The 27,574-nt window shown below is 38.8% G+C and overlaps 5 non-coding genes and 7 pseudogenes across 5 annotated transcripts; all 12 read right to left on the bottom strand.

Moving 5' to 3' along the window:
* Positions 1–6,766: 6,766 nt before the first annotated feature.
* On the bottom strand, positions 6,767–6,916 carry LOC120035994 (annotated as a pseudogene).
* A 7,061-nt stretch (positions 6,917–13,977) lies between these two features.
* Positions 13,978–14,131, bottom strand: LOC120035986 (annotated as a pseudogene).
* A 693-nt stretch (positions 14,132–14,824) lies between these two features.
* On the bottom strand, positions 14,825–14,943 carry LOC120036001. The gene has a single exon (XR_005474389.1). It is a non-coding gene; the product is annotated as a 5S ribosomal RNA (ribosomal RNA).
* A 706-nt stretch (positions 14,944–15,649) lies between these two features.
* LOC120035988 lies at positions 15,650–15,799 on the bottom strand (annotated as a pseudogene).
* Positions 15,800–16,492: 693 nt separating this feature from the next.
* On the bottom strand, positions 16,493–16,611 carry LOC120036000. The gene has a single exon (XR_005474388.1). It is a non-coding gene; the product is annotated as a 5S ribosomal RNA (ribosomal RNA).
* A 706-nt stretch (positions 16,612–17,317) lies between these two features.
* On the bottom strand, positions 17,318–17,467 carry LOC120035987 (annotated as a pseudogene).
* A 693-nt stretch (positions 17,468–18,160) lies between these two features.
* On the bottom strand, positions 18,161–18,279 carry LOC120035999. Its single transcript, XR_005474387.1, has one exon. It is a non-coding gene; the product is annotated as a 5S ribosomal RNA (ribosomal RNA).
* A 706-nt stretch (positions 18,280–18,985) lies between these two features.
* On the bottom strand, positions 18,986–19,135 carry LOC120035993 (annotated as a pseudogene).
* Positions 19,136–19,826: 691 nt separating this feature from the next.
* Positions 19,827–19,945, bottom strand: LOC120035990. Its single transcript, XR_005474384.1, has one exon. It is a non-coding gene; the product is annotated as a 5S ribosomal RNA (ribosomal RNA).
* A 706-nt stretch (positions 19,946–20,651) lies between these two features.
* LOC120035992 lies at positions 20,652–20,801 on the bottom strand (annotated as a pseudogene).
* A 691-nt stretch (positions 20,802–21,492) lies between these two features.
* LOC120035983 lies at positions 21,493–21,611 on the bottom strand. The gene has a single exon (XR_005474381.1). It is a non-coding gene; the product is annotated as a 5S ribosomal RNA (ribosomal RNA).
* A 706-nt stretch (positions 21,612–22,317) lies between these two features.
* LOC120035991 lies at positions 22,318–22,467 on the bottom strand (annotated as a pseudogene).
* Between the last annotated feature and the right edge of the window lie 5,107 nt (positions 22,468–27,574).

Genomic DNA, 27,574 nt, shown 5'->3' with positions numbered 1-27,574 from the left:
GAAACCTCCCTCTTCTTATTTCCGAGTCCATACTGCTCCCAATTTCATTTATCTTCTGGTCCTTCTTCCTTCTTCCTTCCTCCGTCTCTCCACCTTCCACCACGTCTTCTCCACCATCTTCTTCTCCTTCTTGCGACAATACTACTGCTTCCTCTAGTATTGTTTGACTCCCCTCTTCAGCTCGATCCTCTCCACAGTTGCACTCCGCCAATCTCTTTCTACATCCACCACAAAAATTCCTTTCCTTCTCTCCATCACATTCTCTCGCATAGTGTCCTTGATTGCCACACTTAAAACACTTAAATTCCGGGCAGTCTTTCACTATGTGCCCGGGTTGAATGCACAAACGACACACTCTGACCTGTTTGTCATGAATGACTCTGAAATATTCCGCTCCTTCCAACGTCTCAATTCTTGTAGAATAAGGTAATGATGTCACTTTTTCTGTAAACTTGACTTTGCAGAAACGTGTCCCATCAACCACCTCCGTTCCTGGCCAAACTCTCCTTCTTATCTCCGAGACGGCCGCCACTCCCCAGCTACTCAGCTTGCCCAGTATTACACCATCTTCTACGTAAACTGGGAGATTCATAAAAGACACCACCAATTCCTTCACATTAATATCTCTCGCCAGAATCTTTGTGTCCTTTATTCGCAATCCATCCATTAACCGTTCTTTTCCTTTTTCATTTCTCATTGTAATTTCGTACTTCTTTTCTCCTTTCATTCGGCATCCCACCACCTCTCCACACACCTCCTTAATTGCTCTTAGTAGTTCCATTGTCGTCACTTTGTCTTCTCCTTCCAACTCAATTGCCACCGTATATTCTTTTCCATATTTCATCCCTTCTTTATCTTCCTTTTTCTTCCGTTGTGCTTTTTCGTTGTCTTTGTCCATTCCGTTTGTCTTTTCCATGTTGTTGTCATAGTAAAAAAATGAATCCAAAAAAAACTCTCCCCCAAGCAGAAAAACTGCAAGGGGGAAGATTAACCAAACTTAAAACTATTCAACTGAAGAAAATAATAAATTATATTGCAAAAACCAATTAATTAACAAAAATAGCTCTCGAGCAAACACTCTCCAGCAAACACTCACTCACAGCTCAGACACTCGCACCTGTCGTCACTTCTCCAATCAGGAAATGCGCATTCAGGCTGGTATGGCCGTAAGCGAAGGTACATCTCTTGGTACACCATATAAAGTCAAAGTGAGTCTGATAAACAGACATTGCATTCTCACCAATTAGATAAGCAGCTTGAACTTTGGCTCACTCAAAAAGTGGAAGAAATTACATATACTGTAGCCATCACTTTTTAGCACAGATAGTTGGATGAAATACAAACAAACCTTGCAAACATTTCTAAGCGAGGGCACATATTTCAGCCTTGTGGGAAAAAACGGACAAATACAATGACTTCTGACAAATACATCATCAGCAACAGTTTCCCATGCAGCTATCCTACTAGCCACAATAAATACACAAAAGCTCTGGATGTTGAAAACCTATTGCATTGTTCTGTGCTAAGGAGGAACGCATGTATGGACAATTTCATATTGGAAGCGCATGGGGCGCGTATGACACATCATGACCGGGGGGGTTAGAGTGGCTTCTCAACTATCTCTTGATTGAAGTACCAGCGTGGCATAAATACAATGCTGCATTTCGCAACATAATGTTTAGACAAAATGCCAACAATGTTTTGCTACAAACAAATGTTTCCACCTTTCGATTGGTCCACAAAGTCTCTTTCACAACTGACTTCAAAGATCTCCATAAGCACAGTCGGTTGACTCAAGTCATCCTTAAGCCTGCCGCCAAGCAACAGTTTATCATTAACATACCTTAAGGGAAGTGTGAGACGGGAGCCATATGATCGGTGAAGATTCTCCCATTGCGAATGTACGGTCCCTTACTAGACGTCCGACTTCGTCTCAGAAAATCGCGGACGGCGTCGGGCCGAGGGCGGGGGGGAGCTCTTTCAGGAAGTCATCGAAGAAATCGTCTCGGACGTTCGGTCACCGTTTTATAAAAATAACAAATTTTTGACTTGGACTCCGCATTCTCGAAAATTCCCACAAGGGGGCAAATAAATCATATTGCAGGCGCACGAACACGGGGCAAACGAGCGCGGCCTTTTCTCCTAAACGGAAAATATTTCGAAGACGAAACTCGGCGAGCGTAGGTTTGGAGTAAAGGGAAGTTGGCCCCGAACAAGATGGCGTCGAGGCCTCTGCGCTTTTTGAGTTATGGCCATTTTTCTGGGATTAAAGGTCAAAAACGCAAAGTAGGGTGCAATTTGACCGCTTCACGTCAAAGTACATAAGCATACGGTGTCAGGAAAAAAAGAACCAGCCGTTTATCTATCGTAATTTAAGAGAAATCGTACATTGTCCATTTGGTGATGTTCACGAAGAGGAATTTTTTTTTCAAAAAATTCACAGATCCAGTTGCAGTTTGTTCACACGAACATTTTTAAAGTGGGTCTCGAAGCTCTGCGAGAATTCTGTGATTTTATGTGATTTTATGAAGTAACACACACTCATTTAACCCTCTGTTAATAAGTCAGTTCTTAACATAAAGACTTAAAACTCAATATTAAATAAGAGCCTACCCCAAGGAGGGTATGTGTTCACGTTCAGCTTCCTATGTCAACTGGAAGTACCTTAAAATGGTGCATAGGGTCAGGTTTGAAGGGTAATAAAGGTCAAATCTTTTCAAAACTTCACTTGTGTGATTAGACAACCCTCATGAAGTGTAATCAGTCATTTTTCCCAACAGATGTCAAAGAAAAGCTCTCTCACACAAACACACACACACACAAAAAGGAAGGATGGAGTGAAAAAGTACGGTGCTTAAAGACACACAAAGCCTGCAATGGCATGACTATTATCTCCAGGCCGTGCCGAGTTCAACGAGATGCCCCGCTTGACCGTAGCTCGCTCGGTCTGAGCGCAGCGACCGTTACAAGAAAATGGACCCAAATGACCTTTTGACCTCATGTCAATTTTATTTGCTTTTGGGAGACAGAGAGAGAACCGTTAAGGTTAGAAGCACAATTTCACCTCAGGAATGTTCTTAAGGTCCTCCCGATCTGTGCAAGCCTAACCTTGACCTTGTGGCATTAACCCTTAACAGTTAAAAGCTGGTGTTTACATCAAACAATTTACAATGACATGTCGCTCCATAGGAATACATTGACTGCACCTCTCAATTCAACCTGAAGCCTATGTGGGTTATGAATGTCTTATGAACCTGTCTTTGATGTCAGTCCATCAGGCCACCATGAGGTCTACCTGTGTCGATTCTAAGCTTCCTGGAGCAACAGGAAGTGGTTAAATCACCCTAAAAGTGTTTGCCATAGCCAACCTGCAGTTTGAGAGAAATAGTGCATTCAGCCCTATGTAAATCAGTCAATTTTTAACATACAGACATAAAACTCAGGATTCTGTAAAAGCATACTCCAGTAATGATAAGTGTTTACTTTTAGCTTCCTGTGCAAACCGGAAGTGCCTTAATTGGTGTCAAATGGGCTGTTTCAAAGGGATAAAAATGTCAAATCTTTCCAAAACTTCATATATGTGAATAGACAACCCTCCTGAACTGTAAATCAGTCATTCATCCCATCAGATTTAAAAAAAAAAAAAAACACACCCACACAGAAATGATGGAGGGACACACTGAGGGGTTAAGAGGCAGACAATGCCTGTAGTAGTTAGTTTTGTTCCAACTTTTAAAGAACCGTCAGACCTAGAGTTCTGAAACTTTACAAACCTGTTCTAGACCTCAGGTCGATTGTGCACGGTGAGTTATGTGGCTCTAGAAGGTTCTCAGACCGATAAACAGCCTCGTGTATTTGCAATGTTTTCAATTCATTTTGAGCTCAACGAAACTGGCGACATTTAGAAAAGTCCCAGAGTCTCAAGACTAGGTGCATTGAAACCGGCTCGGTCCATAGAGATGGACCTCAACGATTCTGTCCGATTGCTCATTCAAGCACCCCGTAGCAAGGCATGGAAAAAAGTGGATTTTCAGCACCAATTAGGGTTTTGCTCGGGCACCGAATGACCTATCGAGCCGAAACTTGGGATTCCAGGTCGCCTCACATAGGGCTAAACATAATGTGAATATTGGACCCGCAGCTAGAACATAACTACGTATTATTTGTTTTATTATGGTTTAAATAGAAGGCGCTGTGAATTTTGGGCCTGCTCTGAAATATGTGATAGTTGGCTTCTAAAGGAGTTGGTAAAAGTGAGTTTGGTGTCAGATGGTATCAGTTTGGTGTCTGAATATATCTAATTGACTGATGGACACCGACTTGCTACTTGACTTTTGTACATTTGCAATATGTTTCAACGGGGGGGTACCATCACAAAAAGCGACATGATGAAATTTAACACAACGAGCGATGGAGAGGAACCACTATCACTGCCCGGCCATCCTGAGGTCATCAGGACGTTGACTTTTGCATTTCTAAAGTATTTAAGAGAATGTACGTTACATTTGCAATATGATTCAACATCACATCATATTGCAAATGCACGTTAGATTTGCAATATGATTCAACACATCATATTGCAAATGTAACAGTGTGTGTTATGTTTGCAATATGATTCAACACATCATATTGCAAACGTAACAGTGTGTGTTATGTTTGCAATATGATTCAACACATCATATTGCAAATGTAACAGTGTGTGTTATGTTTGCAATATGATCCAACACATCATATTGCAAACGTAACAGTGTGTGTTATGTTTGCAATATGATTCAACACATCATATTGCAAATGTAACAGTGTGTGTTTGCAATATGATTCAACAGTGTGTTATGTTTGCAATATGATGTGATGTTTTTCACTGTTGAATCATATGCAAATGTAACGTGCATTCTTTAAATAAACCCTATGTGGGTTATGAATGTCTTATGAACCTGTCTTCAATGACAATCCATCAAGCCACTATGAGGTCTACCTGTGTTGATTCTAAGCTTCCTGGAGCAACCGGAAGTGATAAAATCACCCTAAAAGTGTTTTGCCATACCCAACCAGCAGTTTGTGATATATAGTGCATTCAACCCTTTGTAAATCAGTCAGTTCTTAACGTATAGACTTAAAACTCAGGATTCTGTAAAAGCATACCCCGATCAGGATAGGTATTTACTTATAGCTTCCTGTGCCAACCGGAAGTGCCTTAAAATGGGGTCATAGGTGCTGTTTCAAAGGGTTAAAAAAGTCAGATCTTTCCAAAACTTTAAGTGTGTGATTAGGCAACCTTCATGAACTGTAAATCAGTCATTTCTCTAAACAGATGTCAAAGAAAAGCTCACACACACACACACAAGTCCAAACTGTTCGTGCACCTGGTATTTTTTTGGGGTTACCAGGTGCCATGTTTCAAGATGGTTGAAATTGCGTTTAGGGAGCATCCAGATCTCCATACCCGCTCTGGGAGCACTATTCTACGGCCAAAAATCAATGGGGGCTGGCCTGAGTGTTTTATGGAGGTTTTCACAAAAACTCAGAAAATATTCTGTTTTTTTTCTGGAAAATATTTTATGTTTTTTCTTCTCGAGTCAATGGGGTACGGCCTGAGTGATTTATGGAGGTTTCCAAACAAAGTCAAAAAATATTCTATGTTTCATGTTTTGGGTTACCAGGCGTCATTTTTCAAAACGGTTTTAAATGCTTTTAGGTGTCATCCAGACGTCCATGGGAGCACTATACTACGGCCCCAAATCAATGGGTGCTGGCCTGAGTGATTTATGGAGGTTTGGGGGGTGATACGTTTTTTCTAATTTATTCACATTTTTGACTTCGTATTAAATCAGATTGCAAATGCACAAAACATATTCCTTAAGTACAAGTAAACATTTCTAAAAAATTATGACAGTAAAATGTGACTAAAGTATTTTCATACAGTTCTTATACATGTGTAATTGACATAAAAATCGAAAGAATTTCAAAAAACGGTCCAGAAAGCACTTTTTTAAAGGGGGTGATAAATTTTTTCCAAATATTTGACATTTTTGACTTTTGACTTTTGACTTCCTATGAAATCACATTCCAAATGCACAAAACATATTCCTTAAGTCCAAATAAAAATGTCCAAAAAATTATGTTAATAAAATTTGACAAAAGTATTTTCATACAGTTCTTACACATGTGTAATTGACATAAAAATCGAAAGAATTTCGAAAAACGGTCCAGAAAGCACTTTTTTAAAGGGGGTGATACGTTTTTTCCAAATTTTTGACATTTTTGACTTTTGACTTTTGACTTCCTAAGAAATCACATTCCAAATGCACAAAACATATTCCTTAAGTCCAAATAAAAATGTAAAAAAAATTATGTTAATAAAATTTGACAAAAGTATTTTCATACAGTTCTTACACATGTGTAATTGACATAAAAATCGAAAGAATTTCGAAAAACGGTCCAGAAAGCACTTTTTTAAGGGGGTGATAAGTTTTTGCCAAAACTTTCAAAATTTCAAAATTTCAAAATATGACTCTTGGGTCTTGACTTGCGTTACAGTAAGCCTATGAAAAATTAAGATGGAACACACTCGCCCACTATAGGATTTTTGGGGTGTTACACAGCTCATTTACAATATGGCATTTGTCATCAACTTTGGACGAAACAGCGCCGGATGTAATGTGAAATCCCACACAATCCCATCGTGTATATGGTCCGCTCGGTGCCAATAAGTTGCCATGTTATTTTGTACAATTGAGGGGGGACTTCCTTAACAAAGATATCAGGGTAAAGCGCAAACGACCACTACCATAAATTTTGCATTCGAGATTCCCACATTTGGAAAATTCAAAAGGGGTCAGCCCAGCCAGAGTGGAATGGCTGAGCCCCACACTGGGTCAACCAACTTCTTGATCACATTATCTCTGCTGCTTAGTGGAGGGCAAGTCTCTCCAGTGCCAACATTTTCGGCTAACGGGAACCACTTTTTGTTGTGATAATATCATATCACATCGACCTGCGTTAAATGCCGTTTAGGAATGCACTTGCACACAGAGTGGTGAAAAAGTAGTTTATTTTGTTTACTAGATTATATCAGTGAACCACTAGATTCCCATCATGCAACACTGTCGAAAAAATCACCAATTACTTTTTAATATCTTAACCTATCTGATATCACAAATGTTTGCGATATGACGAAATACAATCACATTCAGACACACACACACACACACAGACAAATGCATGAAACCAATTGATTTATTATCGATAACATCTCAGATTCTCTTGTGCTTTTGATTTACTCCATAAAAGAAGGGTTGTAATTCCAACATGGAAAACACAGGGCCATCAGACACCAGTCCAGTTCCACTCCTCACCAGCATTATTTCCTTTGATCATTTGAACAGGGCGAGGGAGCACAGAGCACACACAAGCTGCATTCAGTAACAATATTCTTATTTGTCTTATGCATAAAAGGCAGTTGCTCCCTGACAACACAAGGAACTTTGATCGTATTAAAAGGGCAGGGGAGACTAGCCCATAGAAGCTGCATTTAGTCAATTCAGCATCAAATGCTTACTACAAGGCAGTGTTGCTGATGAAATAATGCCACACCCCCTAGTGGACAAAAGGCTTACAGCACCTGGTATTCCCAGGCGGTCTCCCATCCAAGTACTAACCAGGCCCGACCCTGCTTAGCTTCCGAGATCAGACGAGATCGGGCGTATTTTTTTTTTTTTTTTTTTTTTTATCTTTTATTATGAAAAAACACATAATATTTACAACATTCAATCAATAATAAAAAAGGATGAACAATTCATCCTTTTACAAAATCAAAAAATAAAAAATAAATAAAATAAAACCTATTAAAAAACACAATCATCCACTAAATCCACTTAATAATGAAATACAAGTTTCCCATTTGACAGAATTTCAATAAAAGTACTCCCCCACACAAATAATTTTTCAAAATTTCCTCCACCGTATCTATATATTATCTCTATATCTCTCTCTAATATGCTCCTAAAAAAACCTTCCACACTCACAATTTTCCCTTCATAATGACCTAAATTTCTTCTTAATCTTATCGCATATCTTGAATGACTTAGTATAAAATTCACCAAATTAAAATTTAAAACTTTACTTTTCCCATTTACACCAAAAAGAAACAACCTCCTCCACTCCACCCCAGTAAAAATCTCTTCTCCCCAATGTTTTACTAAAAGCCCTTTTAAAAACTCGTGAAAGTCTTTCAACCTACTACATTCAATAAAAAAGTGCATCAAATTTTCCACCCCCGTACCACAAATATCGCATTCTCTTTTAATATCCCTATTTATTTGATGCAAAACCACATTTGTAAAAATCCTATTATGTTTCAATTTAAAATCATTGTCTTCACATTCTATAAAATTATATTTTACATTTACATTCTTCCATATTGATTTTACATCCATGTTTGGAAACACCCTAGACCACACTTTCTCCGCAGCAGGACTTTTTATCTCTTTTAAAATACATTTTCTATAAACCATTTTAACTTTTAGCCCTGATAAATCATGTTTCTCCCCATTACTTTCATAATATAAAACTGGTAAAGCCCTAGATCTTTTGACCACCTCTTTGTTTATTAAAATCACCCACTCCCCGGGAATACATCCTAATATTTTCTTGTACATATTCTCCACAGTAGTTTTACTTATTTCTTCATCTACTTCAACCACATTGTCATATATAGCCTGAAATGGAAGAAACCCAGGAATTACCTCATATGCTATGTCACCTATCTGCCTCATCCCAGCCCTCATAAAATATTTACAAAACAACATCATATTATTGCACTTTATCTTTGGATTTAAAAATATCGGCTGATTTAAAATATTTTCTAAACTGGTACATTCATAATAAATATTTGGTAAAAACCGCCCCCAAGCCTCAAACACTTCTCTGTAAAACAAAGGTATATTACTTAACATTTCCTTCTTCATACTCATCAATAAACCATTGTCCCCCATCCTCCCAACCTCCTGCAAATACTCTTTAAAAAACCTTTTCCACCCATAATCCAATTCACCAAATAAATATTTCCGTACCATTTTTACTCTAATTGCTGTTTTCCTTACACTTAAATCTACCAACTTCAAACCCCCCTCCTCATAACCTGCAATCAAAGTTTTAAAAGCTATTCTCACCCCCTTCCCTTCCCATAAAAAATCAACTACAATTTTATTCATTTCAGATAAAACCCATTCTGGCATATCCAAAACATTCATTACATAAATAAATATTGACATCAACAATGAATTTATGACAATTACTTTCCCTTTTAATTTCAAAGACCTCCCCCTCCACATATTTACCACCTTTCTAACTTTATTTATTACACCACTCCATGTCAAATCCCTAGCTTCCATTTCTTTCACCCCTAAAAACACTCCTAATACCTTAAAATAATCTTTAACCACTTTAAAAGGAAAATTCCCCTCATTAATCTTCCCAATATACATTACTACTGACTTCTCCATGTTAACCTTTGCACCCGATGCTTGTCCATATACTTTAAAACACTCCATCACCCTTTTTACACTACCCTCATCTCTAACTGTTATAGTGGTATCATCTGCGTATTGATGTATCAAACTAAAACCTCCTTGCGGAGTCTCTACACAATTTATAAGATTATCTCTTTTAAGAAATGCTGCTAAAGGTTCTACCGATAAAACGAATAATAAAGCTGATAAAGGACACCCCTGTCTCACAGATCTCTCAAGAATAAAAGAATCGGTTAAAACCCCATTACATTTCACCCTACTTTTTGCCTTCTTATATAATAATTTTATCCATCCTATTATTCTATTACCAAAACCATATTTATCCATTACCCTAAACATAAAATCATGTTCCACCCTATCAAAAGCTTTATTTAAATCTATGCTTAAAACAATTCCCCCCATCTTATCATGATTCATTTTATTTATCACATCTCTAATTGTATTAATTGTATCCGCAATATCTCTACCAGGCACACTATAATTCTGTGTAGGTGCTATAATATCATTTAAAACTTGTTTCATTCTATTTGCCAGTATCTTTGCTAAAATCTTATAATCCGAATTTAATAAACTAATTGGCCTATAATTCTCCAATTTTAATTTACTCCCCTTATTTTTATATAAAATCGTTATCAGCCCTGTCACCATAGATTCAGAAATACTATCATTATCCTCCATATATTGATAAACTTCCAATAAAATAGGTGCTAAAAAACTGGCATATATTTTATAAAACTCTGCAATTATTCCATCTACTCCAGGACTCTTATTTACTTGTAAACCCTTAATCGCATCTTTAACTTCAGTCAATGTTATCTTCCCATCACACATTTGTTTATCTTCTACATTAATTTGCACATCCACACTATCCAATATCTCCTTTACACACCCCTCATCCACCTCCCCTTTCTTAAATAAATCCTTATAAAAATTCTGCACTGTTTCTAAAACCTCTACATAATCATTGACAACTTCACCCTTTATATTTTCGATCTCTCTAATATATGTTCTCCTCTGTTTATTCTTCTCTAAACCAAGAAAAAATGAAGTACATTTCTCCCCCTCCAAAACATACTTTGCCTTACTTCTTATAATTGCACCCTTACACTTATCTATTTCATATTTAGTCAATTGTGCTTTTAATTCCAAAAACTTTCCTATATTATAATTAGGTTCACTGTCACACTTCCTCATTTCTTTATCCAATTTAGCCCTCAACTCATTTTCTTCTCTTTTCATTCCTACCTCTCTTTTTCCTTGCATATCCTATACTAAAAACTTTTATTTTTTCCTTAACCTTATCCCACCATGAACACTTATCATTCTCTTTCTGCTTATCCTCCATTTCACATGCTATCAAAGATTTAAGTTGTTTCCCATATTCCTCATCTCCCAAATACCCTGCATTCATACACCATATTCCACCCCCTGTTCTTTCCTTATCTAATCCCACCTGAAAATGTTAAACCTGCATGATCACTAAAAGTTGTAAAAACATACTTAATATCTTTCATAAAATTCCTTAAACCTTCTTTTACTAAAACCAGATCTATCCTCGTTTGTTTCAAATCCCCTAAAACCACCTGCCTTCTAGAAAATTCTCTTTTTTCTGGATTTTCCTCTCTCCATATATCAATTATTCCTTTTTCTAACATCATCTTCTTTAAAACCCCCCTAGATACATCACTTCTAAAAATAGCTCCTCTTGTCATATCCAGTCTATCCATTTTAACATTAAAATCCCCAACTACAATACAGTTTCCCTCACACCATTTCCCTATTTCTAAAAATAAATCTTTGCGCTCTATTTCAGTATTAGGCGCATAAATATTTATAATTCTAAAAACCATACTCATATATTCAAAATCTACAATTAAAATCCTCCCATTATTATCATTATATATCTGTTTCACATTATCCACCACATCCCTCCTCAATAAAATAGCAACCCCACTTGAATTCCCTCTGCCGTTGTTTACATAAATAAAATCCCTCCATATTTTTTTACTTCTAAAACACATACATTATCCCAGTGCGTCTCTTGAATACATAAAATATCTGACTTCTTCATTTTTATTATTCTATTAAATTTTCCCATTGTCCTCAATCCATTTGCATTTATTGACATTATATTTACCATTCTAATAAATAATAAAATGATAAAATATAATTTCATTTTCCTCTACCTGTTATCCAGTTTCTTTCCTCTTCCACCCTTTCTCTCCCCCTCTTCCCACCGCTTTCCTCTTCCTGTATCCTTCCCTCGTTCTTTCCATCTTTTCCCCATCATCTGTGTCCGATATCTCCTCCAAGTCCATGCTATCCAGCCAACACCCACTCTTGGCATCCACCTCCGTTGTGCTCCCCATATTCATCTCTGTTTCTGCCACCGTCATCGCTGTGCTCCCCGTGCTTGTCTCCATCTCATGTACAGTCGCCTTTGTGCTCCCCGTGCTCATCTCCGCCTCCGTTATTGTCCTCAAACCCAAAACCCTCTCCATTTCTTCACCCCCCGAGGTACTTGATAGTGCTGTGCTTTCCCCCAAAACCTGTGAGTCCCCCGTGCTTCCCCCCAGTCCACTCCCCCCCTCCTCCTGAAACCTCCCTCTTCTTATTTCCGAGTCCATACTGCTCCCAATTTCATTTATCTTCTGGTCCTTCTTCCTTCTTCCTTCCTCCGTCTCTCCACCTTCCACCACGTCTTCTCCACCATCTTCTTCTCCTTCTTGCGACAATACTACTGCTTCCTCTAGTATTGTTTGACTCCCCTCTTCAGCTCGATCCTCTCCACAGTTGCACTCCGCCAATCTCTTTCTACATCCACCACAAAAATTCCTTTCCTTCTCTCCATCACATTCTCTCGCATAGTGTCCTTGATTGCCACACTTAAAACACTTAAATTCCGGGCAGTCTTTCACTATGTGCCCGGGTTGAATGCACAACCGACACACTCTGACCTGTTTGTCATGAATGACTCTGAAATATTCCGCTCCTTCCAACGTCTCAATTCTTGTAGAATAAGGTAATGATGTCACTTTTTCTGTAAACTTGACTTTGCAGAAACGTGTCCCATCAACCACCTCCGTTCCTGGCCAAACTCTCCTCCTTATCTCCGAGACGGCCGCCACTCCCCAGCTACTCAGCTTGCCCAGTATTACACCATCTTCTACAGTATAACTGGGAGATTCATAAAGACACCACCAATTCCTTCACATTAATATCTCTCGCCAGAATCTTTGTGTCCTTTATTCGCAATCCATCCATTAGACCGTTCTTTTCCTTTTTCATTTCTCATTGTAATTTCGTACTTCTTTCTCCCTTTCATTCGGCATCCCACCACCTCTCCACACACCTCCTTAATTGCTCTTAGTAGTTCCATTGTCGTCACCTTGTCTTCTCCTTCCAACTCAATTGCCACCGTAGTATTCTTTCCATATTTCATTCCTTCTTTATCTTCATTTTTCTTCCGTTGCTGCTTTTTCGTTGTCTTTGTCCATTCCGTTTGTCTTTTCCATGTTGTCCGTCATAGTAAAAAAATGAATCCAAAAAACTCTCCCCCAAGCAGAAAAACTGCAAGGGGGAAGACTAACCAAACTTAAAACTATTCAACTGAAGAAAATAATAAATTATATTGCAAAAACCAATTAATTAACAAAAATAGCTCTCGAGCAAACACTCTCCAGCAAACACTCACTCACAGCTCAGACACTCGCACCTGTCGTCACTTCTCCAATCAGGAAATGCGCATTCAGGCTGGTATGGCCGTAAGCGAAGGTACATCTCTTGGTACACCATATAAAGTCAAAGTGAGTCTGATAAACAGACATTGCATTCTCACCAATTAGATAAGCAGCTTGAACTTTGGCTCACTCAAAAAGTGGAAGAAATTACATATACTGTAGCCATCACTTTTTAGCACAGATAGTTGGATGAAATACAAACAAACCTTGCTAACATTTCAAAGCGAGGGCACATATTTCAGCCTTGTGGGAAAAAACGGACAAATACAATGACTTCTGACAAATACATCATCAGCAACAGTTTCCCATGCAGCTATCCTACTAGCCACAATAAATACACAAAAGCTCTGGATGTTGAAAACCTATTGCATTGTTCTGTGCTAAGGAGGAACGCATGTATGGACAATTTCATATTGGAAGCGCATGGGGCGCGTATGACACATCATGACCGGGGGGGGTTAGAGTGGCTTCTCAACTATCTCTTGATTGAAGTACCAGCGTGGCATAAATACAATGCTGCATTTCGCAACATAATGTTTAGACAAAATGCCAACAATGTTTTGCTACAAACAAATGTTTCCACCTTTCGATTGGTCCACAAAGTCTCTTTCACAACTGACTTCAAAGATCTCCATAAGCACAGTCGGTTGACTCAAGTCATCCTTAAGCCTGCCGCCAAGCAACGGTTTATCATTAACAAAGATATCAGGGTAAAGTGCAAACGACCACTACCATAAATTTTGCATTCGAGATTCCCACATTTGGAAAATTCAAAAGGGGTCAGCCCAGCCAGAGTGGAATGGCTGAGCCCCACACTGGGTCAACCACCTTCTTGATCACAGTATCTCTTCTGCTTAGTGGAGGGCAAGTCTCTCCAGTGCCAACATTTTCCGCTAACGGGAACCACTTTTTGTTGTGATAATATCATATCACATCGACCTGCGTTAAATGCCGTTTAGGAATGCACTTGCACACAGAGTGGTGAAAAAGTAGTTTATTTTGTTTACTAGATTATATCAGTGAACCACTAGATTCCCATCATGCAACACTGTCGAAAAAATCACCAATTACTTTTTAATATCTTAACCTATCTGATATCACAAATGTTTGCGATATGACGAAATACAATCACATTCAGACACACACACACACACACAGACAAATGCATGAAACCAATTGATTTATTATCGATAACATCTCAGATTCTCTTGTGCTTTTGATTTACTCCATAAAAGAAGGGTTGTAATTCCAACATGGAAAACACAGGGCCATCAGACACCAGTCCAGTTCCACTCCTCACCAGCATTATTTCCTTTGATCATTTGAACAGGGCGAGGGAGCACAGAGCACACACAAGCTGCATTCAGTAACAATATTCTTATTTGTCTTATGCATAAAAGGCAGTTGCTCCCTGACAACACAAGGAACTTTGATCGTATTAAAAGGGCAGGGGAGACTAGCCCATAGAAGCTGCATTTAGTCAATTCAGCATCAAATGCTTACTACAAGGCAGTGTTGCTGATGAAATAATGCCACACCCCCTAGTGGACAAAAGGCTTACAGCACCTGGTATTCCCAGGCGGTCTCCCATCCAAGTACTAACCAGGCCCGACCCTGCTTAGCTTCCGAGATCAGACGAGATCGGGCATATTCAGGCTGGTATGGCCGTAAGCGAAGGTACATCTCTTGGTACACCATATAAAGTCAAAGTGAGTCTGATAAACAGACATTGCATTCTCACCAATTAGATAAGCAGCTTGAACTTTGGCTCACTCAAAAAGTGGAAGAAATTACATATACTGTAGCCATCACTTTTTAGCACAGATAGTTGGATGAAATACAAACAAACCTTGCTAACATTTCAAAGCGAGGGCACATATTTCAGCCTTGTGGGAAAAAACGGACAAATACAATGACTTCTGACAAATACATCATCAGCAACAGTTTCCCATGCAGCTATCCTACTAGCCACAATAAATACACAAAAGCTCTGGATGTTGAAAACCTATTGCATTGTTCTGTGCTAAGGAGGAACGCATGTATGGACAATTTCATATTGGAAGCGCATGGGGCGCGTATGACACATCATGACCGGGGGGGGTTAGAGTGGCTTCTCAACTATCTCTTGATTGAAGTACCAGCGTGGCATAAATACAATGCTGCATTTCGCAACATAATGTTTAGACAAAATGCCAACAATGTTTTGCTACAAACAAATGTTTCCACCTTTCGATTGGTCCACAAAGTCTCTTTCACAACTGACTTCAAAGATCTCCATAAGCACAGTCGGTTGACTCAAGTCATCCTTAAGCCTGCCGCCAAGCAACGGTTTATCATTAACAAAGATATCAGGGTAAAGCGCAAACGACCACTACCATAAATTTTGCAAACGACCACTACCATAAATTTTGCATTCGAGATTCCCACATTTGGAAAATTCAAAAGGGGTCAGCCCAGCCAGAGTGGAATGGCTGAGCCCCACACTGGGTCAACCACCTTCTTGATCACAGTATCTCTTCTGCTTAGTGGAGGGCAAGTCTCTCCAGTGCCAACATTTTCCGCTAACGGGAACCACTTTTTGTTGTGATAATATCATATCACATCGACCTGCGTTAAATGCCGTTTAGGAATGCACTTGCACACAGAGTGGTGAAAAAGTAGTTTATTTTGTTTACTAGATTATATCAGTGAACCACTAGATTCCCATCATGCAACACTGTCGAAAAAATCACCAATTACTTTTTAATATCTTAACCTATCTGATATCACAAATGTTTGCGATATGACGAAATACAATCACATTCAGACACACACACACACACACAGACAAATGCATGAAACCAATTGATTTATTATCGATAACATCTCAGATTCTCTTGTGCTTTTGATTTACTCCATAAAAGAAGGGTTGTAATTCCAACATGGAAAACACAGGGCCATCAGACACCAGTCCAGTTCCACTCCTCACCAGCATTATTTCCTTTGATCATTTGAACAGGGCGAGGGAGCACAGAGCACACACAAGCTGCATTCAGTAACAATATTCTTATTTGTCTTATGCATAAAAGGCAGTTGCTCCCTGACAACACAAGGAACTTTGATCGTATTAAAAGGGCAGGGGAGACTAGCCCATAGAAGCTGCATTTAGTCAATTCAGCATCAAATGCTTACTACAAGGCAGTGTTGCTGATGAAATAATGCCACACCCCCTAGTGGACAAAAGGCTTACAGCACCTGGTATTCCCAGGCGGTCTCCCATCCAAGTACTAACCAGGCCCGACCCTGCTTAGCTTCCGAGATCAGACGAGATCGGGCATATTCAGGCTGGTATGGCCGTAAGCGAAGGTACATCTCTTGGTACACCATATAAAGTCAAAGTGAGTCTGATAAACAGACATTGCATTCTCACCAATTAGATAAGCAGCTTGAACTTTGGCTCACTCAAAAAGTGGAAGAAATTACATATACTGTAGCCATCACTTTTTAGCACAGATAGTTGGATGAAATACAAACAAACCTTGCAAACATTTCTAAGCGAGGGCACATATTTCAGCCTTGTGGGAAAAAACGGACAAATACAATGACTTCTGACAAATACATCATCAGCAACAGTTTCCCATGCAGCTATCCTACTAGCCACAATAAATACACAAAAGCTCTGGATGTTGAAAACCTATTGCATTGTTCTGTGCTAAGGAGGAACGCATGTATGGACAATTTCATATTGGAAGCGCATGGGGCGCGTATGACACATCATGACCGGGGGGGGTTAGAGTGGCTTCTCAACTATCTCTTGATTGAAGTACCAGCGTGGCATAAATACAATGCTGCATTTCGCAACATAATGTTTAGACAAAATGCCAACAATGTTTTGCTACAAACAAATGTTTCCACCTTTCGATTGGTCCACAAAGTCTCTTTCACAACTGACTTCAAAGATCTCCATAAGCACAGTCGGTTGACTCAAGTCATCCTTAAGCCTGCCGCCAAGCAACGGTTTATCATTAACAAAGATATCAGGGTAAAGCGCAAACGACCACTACCATAAATTTTGCAAACGACCACTACCATAAATTTTGCATTCGAGATTCCCACATTTGGAAAATTCAAAAGGGGTCAGCCCAGCCAGAGTGGAATGGCTGAGCCCCACACTGGGTCAACCACCTTCTTGATCACAGTATCTCTTCTGCTTAGTGGAGGGCAAGTCTCTCCAGTGCCAACATTTTCCGCTAACGGGAACCACTTTTTGTTGTGATAATATCATATCACATCGACCTGCGTTAAATGCCGTTTAGGAATGCACTTGCACACAGAGTGGTGAAAAAGTAGTTTATTTTGTTTACTAGATTATATCAGTGAACCACTAGATTCCCATCATGCAACACTGTCGAAAAAATCACCAATTACTTTTTAATATCTTAACCTATCTGATATCACAAATGTTTGCGATATGACGAAATACAATCACATTCAGACACACACACACACACACAGACAAATGCATGAAACCAATTGATTTATTATCGATAACATCTCAGATTCTCTTGTGCTTTTGATTTACTCCATAAAAGAAGGGTTGTAATTCCAACATGGAAAACACAGGGCCATCAGACACCAGTCCAGTTCCACTCCTCACCAGCATTATTTCCTTTGATCATTTGAACAGGGCGAGGGAGCACAGAGCACACACAAGCTGCATTCAGTAACAATATTCTTATTTGTCTTATGCATAAAAGGCAGTTGCTCCCTGACAACACAAGGAACTTTGATCGTATTAAAAGGGCAGGGGAGACTAGCCCATAGAAGCTGCATTTAGTCAATTCAGCATCAAATGCTTACTACAAGGCAGTGTTGCTGATGAAATAATGCCACACCCCCTAGTGGACAAAAGGCTTACAGCACCTGGTATTCCCAGGCGGTCTCCCATCCAAGTACTAACCAGGCCCGACCCTGCTTAGCTTCCGAGATCAGACGAGATCGGGCATATTCAGGCTGGTATGGCCGTAAGCGAAGGTACATCTCTTGGTACACCATATAAAGTCAAAGTGAGTCTGATAAACAGACATTGCATTCTCACCAATTAGATAAGCAGCTTGAACTTTGGCTCACTCAAAAAGTGGAAGAAATTACATATACTGTAGCCATCACTTTTTAGCACAGATAGTTGGATGAAATACAAACAAACCTTGCAAACATTTCTAAGCGAGGGCACATATTTCAGCCTTGTGGGAAAAAACGGACAAATACAATGACTTCTGACAAATACATCATCAGCAACAGTTTCCCATGCAGCTATCCTACTAGCCACAATAAATACACAAAAGCTCTGGATGTTGAAAACCTATTGCATTGTTCTGTGCTAAGGAGGAACGCATGTATGGACAATTTCATATTGGAAGCGCATGGGGCGCGTATGACACATCATGACCGGGGGGGGTTAGAGTGGCTTCTCAACTATCTCTTGATTGAAGTACCAGCGTGGCATAAATACAATGCTGCATTTCGCAACATAATGTTTAGACAAAATGCCAACAATGTTTTGCTACAAACAAATGTTTCCACCTTTCGATTGGTCCACAAAGTCTCTTTCACAACTGACTTCAAAGATCTCCATAAGCACAGTCGGTTGACTCAAGTCATCCTTAAGCCTGCCGCCAAGCAACAGTTTATCATTAACAAAGATATCAGGGTACAGCGCAAACGACCACTACCATAAATTTTGCAAACGACCACTACCATAAATTTTGCATTCGAGATTCCCACATTTGGAAAATTCAAAAGGGGTCAGCCCAGCCAGAGTGGAATGGCTGAGCCCCACACTGGGTCAACCAACTTCTTGATCACAGTATCTCTTCTGCTTAGTGGAGGGCAAGTCTCTCCAGTGCCAACATTTTCCGCTAACGGGAACCACTTTTTGTTGTGATAATATCATATCACATCGACCTGCGTTAAATGCCGTTTAGGAATGCACTTGCACACAGAGTGGTGAAAAAGTAGTTTATTTTGTTTACTAGATTATATCAGTGAACCACTAGATTCCCATCATGCAACACTGTCGAAAAAATCACCAATTACTTTTTAATATCTTAACCTATCTGATATCACAAATGTTTGCGATATGACGAAATACAATCACATTCAGACACACACACACACACAGACAAATGCATGAAACCAATTGATTTATTATCGATAACATCTCAGATTCTCTTGTGCTTTTGATTTACTCCATAAAAGAAGGGTTGTAATTCCAACATGGAAAACACAGGGCCATCAGACACCAGTCCAGTTCCACTCCTCACCAGCATTATTTCCTTTGATCATTTGAACAGGGCGAGGGAGCACAGAGCACACACAAGCTGCATTCAGTAACAATATTCTTATTTGTCTTATGCATAAAAGGCAGTTGCTCCCTGACAACACAAGGAACTTTGATCGTATTAAAAGGGCAGGGGAGACTAGCCCATAGAAGCTGCATTTAGTCAATTCAGCATCAAATGCTTACTACAAGGCAGTGTTGCTGATGAAATAATGCCACACCCCCTAGTGGACAAAAGGCTTACAGCACCTGGTATTCCCAGGCGGTCTCCCATCCAAGTACTAACCAGGCCCGACCCTGCTTAGCTTCCGAGATCAGACGAGATCGGGCATATTCAGGCTGGTATGGCCGTAAGCGAAGGTACATCTCTTGGTACACCATATAAAGTCAAAGTGAGTCTGATAAACAGACATTGCATTCTCACCAATTAGATAAGCAGCTTGAACTTTGGCTCACTCAAAAAGTGGAAGAAATTACATATACTGTAGCCATCACTTTTTAGCACAGATAGTTGGATGAAATACAAACAAACCTTGCAAACATTTCTAAGCGAGGGCACATATTTCAGCCTTGTGGGAAAAAACGGACAAATACAATGACTTCTGACAAATACATCATCAGCAACAGTTTCCCATGCAGCTATCCTACTAGCCACAATAAATACACAAAAGCTCTGGATGTTGAAAACCTATTGCATTGTTCTGTGCTAAGGAGGAACGCATGTATGGACAATTTCATATTGGAAGCGCATGGGGCGCGTATGACACATCATGACCGGGGGGGGTTAGAGTGGCTTCTCAACTATCTCTTGATTGAAGTACCAGCGTGGCATAAATACAATGCTGCATTTCGCAACATAATGTTTAGACAAAATGCCAACAATGTTTTGCTACAAACAAATGTTTCCACCTTTCGATTGGTCCACAAAGTCTCTTTCACAACTGACTTCAAAGATCTCCATAAGCACAGTCGGTTGACTCAAGTCATCCTTAAGCCTGCCGCCAAGCAACAGTTTATCATTAACAAAGATATCAGGGTACAGCGCAAACGACCACTACCATAAATTTTGCAAACGACCACTACCATAAATTTTGCATTCGAGATTCCCACATTTGGAAAATTCAAAAGGGGTCAGCCCAGCCAGAGTGGAATGGCTGAGCCCCACACTGGGTCAACCAACTTCTTGATCACAGTATCTCTTCTGCTTAGTGGAGGGCAAGTCTCTCCAGTGCCAACATTTTCCGCTAACGGGAACCACTTTGTGTTCTGATAATATCATATCACATCGACCTGCGTTAAATGCCGTTTAGGAATGCACTTGCACACAGAGTAGTGAAAAAGTAGTTTATTTTGTTTACTAGATTATATCAGTGAACCACTAGATTCTCATCATGCAACACTGTCGAAAAAATCACCAATTACTTTTTAATATCTTAACCCATCTGATATCACAAATGTTTGCGATATGACGAAATACAATCACATTCAGACACACACACACACACAGACAAATGCATGAAACCAATTGATTTATTATCGATAACATCTCAGATTCTCTTGTGCTTTTGATTTACTCCATAAAAGAAGGGTTGTAATTCCAACATGGAAAACACAGGGCCATCAGACACCAGTCCAGTTCCACTCCTCACCAGCATTATTTCCTTTGATCATTTGAACAGGGCGAGGGAGCACAGAGCACACACAAGCTGCATTCAGTAACAATATTCTTATTTGTCTTATGCATAAAAGGCAGTTGCTCCCTGACAACACAAGGAACTTTGATCGTATTAAAAGGGCAGGGGAGACTAGCCCATAGAAGCTGCATTTAGTCAATTCAGCATCAAATGCTTACTACAAGGCAGTGTTGCTGATGAAATAATGCCACACCCCCTAGTGGACAAAAGGCTTACAGCACCTGGTATTCCCAGGCGGTCTCCCATCCAAGTACTAACCAGGCCCGACCCTGCTTAGCTTCCGAGATCAGACGAGATCGGGCATATTCAGGCTGGTATGGCCGTAAGCGAAGGTACATCTCTTGGTACACCATATAAAGTCAAAGTGAGTCTGATAAACAGACATTGCATTCTCACCAATTAGATAAGCAGCTTGAACTTTGGCTCACTCAAAAAGTGGAAGAAATTACATATACTGTAGCCATCACTTTTTAGCACAGATAGTTGGATGAAATACAAACAAACCTTGCAAACATTTCTAAGCGAGGGCACATATTTCAGCCTTGTGGGAAAAAACGGACAAATACAATGACTTCTGACAAATACATCATCAGCAACAGTTTCCCATGCAGCTATCCTACTAGCCACAATAAATACACAAAAGCTCTGGATGTTGAAAACCTATTGCATTGTTCTGTGCTAAGGAGGAACGCATGTATGGACAATTTCATATTGGAAGCGCATGGGGCGCGTATGACACATCATGACCGGGGGGGGTTAGAGTGGCTTCTCAACTATCTCTTGATTGAAGTACCAGCGTGGCATAAATACAATGCTGCATTTCGCAACATAATGTTTAGACAAAATGCCAACAATGTTTTGCTACAAACAAATGTTTCCACCTTTCGATTGGTCCACAAAGTCTCTTTCACAACTGACTTCAAAGATCTCCATAAGCACAGTCGGTTGACTCAAGTCATCCTTAAGCCTGCCGCCAAGCAACAGTTTATCATTAACAAAGATATCAGGGTACAGCGCAAACGACCACTACCATAAATTTTGCAAACGACCACTACCATAAATTTTGCATTCGAGATTCCCACATTTGGAAAATTCAAAAGGGGTCAGCCCAGCCAGAGTGGAATGGCTGAGCCCCACACTGGGTCAACCAACTTCTTGATCACAGTATCTCTTCTGCTTAGTGGAGGGCAAGTCTCTCCAGTGCCAACATTTTCCGCTAACGGGAACCACTTTTTGTTGTGATAATATCATATCACATCGACCTGCGTTAAATGCCGTTTAGGAATGCACTTGCACACAGAGTGGTGAAAAAGTAGTTTATTTTGTTTACTAGATTATATCAGTGAACCACTAGATTCCCATCATGCAACACTGTCGAAAAAATCACCAATTACTTTTTAATATCTTAACCTATCTGATATCACAAATGTTTGCGATATGACGAAATACAATCACATTCAGACACACACACACACACAGACAAATGCATGAAACCAATTGATTTATTATCGATAACATCTCAGATTCTCTTGTGCTTTTGATTTACTCCATAAAAGAAGGGTTGTAATTCCAACATGGAAAACACAGGGCCATCAGACACCAGTCCAGTTCCACTCCTCACCAGCATTATTTCCTTTGATCATTTGAACAGGGCGAGGGAGCACAGAGCACACACAAGCTGCATTCAGTAACAATATTCTTATTTGTCTTATGCATAAAAGGCAGTTGCTCCCTGACAACACAAGGAACTTTGATCGTATTAAAAGGGCAGGGGAGACTAGCCCATAGAAGCTGCATTTAGTCAATTCAGCATCAAATGCTTACTACAAGGCAGTGTTGCTGATGAAATAATGCCACACCCCCTAGTGGACAAAAGGCTTACAGCACCTGGTATTCCCAGGCGGTCTCCCATCCAAGTACTAACCAGGCCCGACCCTGCTTAGCTTCCGAGATCAGACGAGATCGGGCATATTTTTTTTTTTTTTTTTTTTTTATTATAAAAAAGTTTCAATTACAATATTTTATCAAATGTACAATACACAAAAACCGAGACTAACATAGGCAGGTGAACAATTCACCCCCTATCAAATCAAAGAACTCAAATAAATAAAATACAACAAAAACTAATAAAAGCCTAACATAAATTCCAATCTCACAAAACAGGCATGTTGAAATCAACTCCCGAACAACTATGAAAACCAATAAATTAATAAACATACCAATACTTTCAAAAATTATAAGTGATTCTTCCACCATCCACGTTTGAAATCAACCCACTCCCCTCCACAAAAGCTTCATCAAAACATTCCTTTCCATAACAATAAAACATATCTATATGCTTCTTTAACAATACTACAAAAATATCCCACACCCTTACCTTCTTCCCCTCAAAAAAAGCATAATTCCTCCTACAAAAAATAGCATACCTCAAGAAACTCAAAACAACATTCAACAAACCCACATTAACACCCTCACATTTACCAGACACGCCAAATAACACCAATTCATCCCACACATATTTTTTCAAAATATCACCCCCCCAGTTTCTATGAATCATTCCCTTTACTTTACAAAATAAATCTTTTAACTCCTTACATTCCACAAACAAATGCATTAAATTTTCCGGTGACTCACCACATAAGTCACATTCTCTATTTATTTCCCTATTGATTTGATGTAAAACCACTTTTGTATATATACGATTATGCCTTATTTTAAAATCGTTACTTTCACATTCCATACTATTATATTTTACATTTAAAGTTTTCCATATCTTTTTTACGTCCAAAGTCGGAAAAATTCCTTTCCAAACTTTCTCCGCAGCTGGCCTTTTCACATTTTTCTCTACCATTATTTTATAGAATCTTTTCACTGGGATACTAGATAAATGAGCCTTCTCCTTACTGTTACCAATAAACAAATTTGGAAAGACAAATAAATCTTCCCTAACAACTTCACTATTTATTAAATCCACCCATTTACTTGGTATACTTTCTTTTATCTTCTCATACATATTTCTCACTGTTCCCCTACCCACCTCTACATCCCATTCATGGATGGTATCAAAAATAGCTTCCTCAGGAAAAAAACCTGGAATTACCTCATATGTGTAATCTTTTATTTGTCTAAGACCTGCACTCATGAATACTTCACTATATAACACCTTTTCTTTGTACTTAAGTTTCTCATTCAGAAAAACAGGATGATTCATAATTAGGTCAATATGCCCACACTCATAATACACATTAGGCAACAACTCTGCCCATGCATTTAACACTTCTTTATAAAAATCTGGTACCTTTTCACACATTTTCCTTTTAAGACCCATCAACAAACCATTATCTTCACATCCACCACTCTCATCTAAATAGACTTTGAAAAAATGTTTCCAGCCATAATCTAAGCTGTCATACAAATATTTCTTTACTATTTTTATCCTAATAGCTTTTCTTTTAACATCAAAATCTACAAGTTTTAAACCTCCATCATCATAGTCTGCTATCAATGTTTTCTGCGCAATTCTAACACCTTTACCATCCCATATAAAATTAGACACCACATTATTCAATTCATTTAGAATCCACTCTGGCATGTCTAGAACTCCCAAAACATACACAAGTTTAGATGATACCAAAGCATTTACTACAATTATTTTACCTTTTAACTTTAATTTTCTATTTTTCCAGAAATTCAAAGTTTGCTTGATTTTATTGAGGATCCCTGTCCAAGTTATATCCCTTGCCTCTTTCTCCTCTACACCAATATGTACTCCCAGCACCTTCATAAAATCCTTAGCTACCTTAAATGGAATCTCACACTTATTTGCATTGATATCCCCAAAGAACATAATTTCCGTCTTCTCTATATTAACTTCAGCCCCCGATGCCTTACAATAGATATCTATGATTTTCATAATGCTTTCAATGCTACCTACATCCTTCACAGTAAAAGTAGTGTCATCAGCGTACTGATGTATAACACTGACACCACCACCTGGGATTCCCACACCCCTCACCTCTTTGTCTCCAAGTATTAAAACAGCTAAAGGTTCTGTAGAAACACTGTACAACAGAGCTGACAAAGGACAACCCTGCCTTACTGACCTCTCTATAGGGAAAGTATCTGTTAACACTCCGTTACATTTAACACAACTTTTTGCTCCACTATACAACAAGTTAATCCAAGATACAAATTTTGGCCCAAAACCAAACCTCTCCAAAGTCTGTAGTAGAAAACTATGTTCCACTTTATCAAAAGCTTTCTTAAAATCTAAACTTAAAACTATACCACCTTCATTTTTCATTTGATTAACAACATCTCTAATTGTACAAATTACATCGGCAACATCTCTTCCGGGTATTCCGTAGGCTTGTGTTGATGTAATAATACTTCCAATCACCATTTTCATCCTATTAGCCAAAACTTTAGTCAGTATTTTATAATCTGAATTCAGAAGACTAATAGGCCTATAATTTTCTAACTTTAACCTACTGCCTCTATTTTTAAACAAGATGGTTAACATACCAATTGACATAGACTCAGGGATTTCCTTATTCTCTTCCATATACTGAAAAACCTTCAATAAAATGGGTGCCAAAATATCCACAAACGCTTTATAGAATTCATTTGTTAAACCATCCAAACCTGGACTTTTATTTCCTTGAGTGTTCTCAATTGCTTTCTTGATTTCCACAATTGAAATATCTTCATCACACATCATTCTATCTGCCTGAGATACTTTGGCACTGATTTTCTCCAACACTTTTGCAACACACACTTTGTCCACATCATTCTTTTTATAAAGATTTCTGTAAAAGGATTCAACTGAATCTAAGATGTCAACAAAATCATTTACCTTTACACCTTTTTCATTTTCTAATTCTACAATATAACTCTTAAATTTCTTTCGTTTTTCAAGCCCCAGAAAAAAGGAAGTACATTTCTCTCCCTCCAAGGCGTACTGTGCCTTACTCCTAACAATAGCCCCTAAACATTTCTTTTTTTCATAAAACCCTAGCTCTGCATGGATTTTCAAATAGTTCACAACATCATAGTCTGGATCAGCATCAGCCTTTTCAAGTTCATGTAACATCCTATTTCTAAGCATTTTTTCTTTCTGCTTATCTAAACGGTTACGATTTTTAGAGTACCTAATACTCCTGTTTTTTACTTTAACTTTCACTTCCTCCCACCATAAACACACATTCTCTTTTAACAGTACATTAGACATTTCATCCTCGATACATTCAACAATTTCCTTTATATAACTTTCTTCCTTTAACAGACTGGCATTTAAACACCAGACACCTCCCCCCCTCATCTCCACAGCAAAACCTATCTGAAATGACATTACTGCATGATCACTGTATGCTGTAAAATTATATGTCATCTTCTGAACCTGCTGTACCACATCTACCTTTGCTAAACATAAATCAATTCTACTTTGTTTTAGTTCATTTAACACCACCTGCCTTCTCGAAAACTCTCTTCTATTTACATTTTCAGCCCTCCATATATCTAACAGGATTTTCCTTATTCATTAATTCCCGTAAAGCATTTCTAGACGAATCATGTCTGAAACTATCACATCTCGAGACATCCATTCTAGTACACTTCACGTTAAAATCTCCTACTAGTATACAGTTCTCTGAACACAGTGTTCTTAGGTTATTAAACATATCTCTCCTTTCCGCTTCAATATTCGAAGCATAAACATTAATTAGACGAAAAATGACATTTTGCACTTCAAACTCAATAACAATAATTCTTCCCTGATTATCTGCATATACCTGCTTGACATTTTTAACCACATCATTTTTTACCAAAATAGCCACTCCACATGTTTTATCACTTCCGTGACTACAAAAAATGAGCTCAGACCATTTGCTCTTAATTTCCAGCATTTTGGCGTCCGTCCAATTAGTCTCTTGAAAACACCACATGTCCGTTTCAACAGACACCAAAACCTGCTCCAATTTGTTCATATTTCTTAAACTGTTGCCATTTAGTGATGCAACTCTAATCATTGTTAATATATGCAGAAATATAGCCAAAAACAAACATGTCATTTCAAAATAGACTTTTTCTTTTTTCCAGATCCCGTCACCTCCTTAGCTTTCACTAATGCTCTCTTATTTCTAGCAAACCGCTGAAAATCCTCAATATCTATTTCTTCGTCTGACTCCTGACTTGTACTTGTAAGGGGAGCAACATCCAAGCCTTTTGTAAAACATTCTTTAACAGTGCCATCAACTCCAGTGGACCCAGCCCTCTCCTTGGTTTCATTTTCAC

The sequence above is a fragment of the Salvelinus namaycush genome, unplaced genomic scaffold (assembly GCF_016432855.1).
Source record: "Salvelinus namaycush isolate Seneca unplaced genomic scaffold, SaNama_1.0 Scaffold1176, whole genome shotgun sequence".
In the NCBI taxonomy this organism is placed as follows: Eukaryota; Metazoa; Chordata; class Actinopteri; order Salmoniformes; family Salmonidae; genus Salvelinus; species Salvelinus namaycush.
The sequence above is the reverse complement of the archived record's forward strand: the minus strand, read 5'-3'. Positions and strand labels throughout refer to the sequence as shown.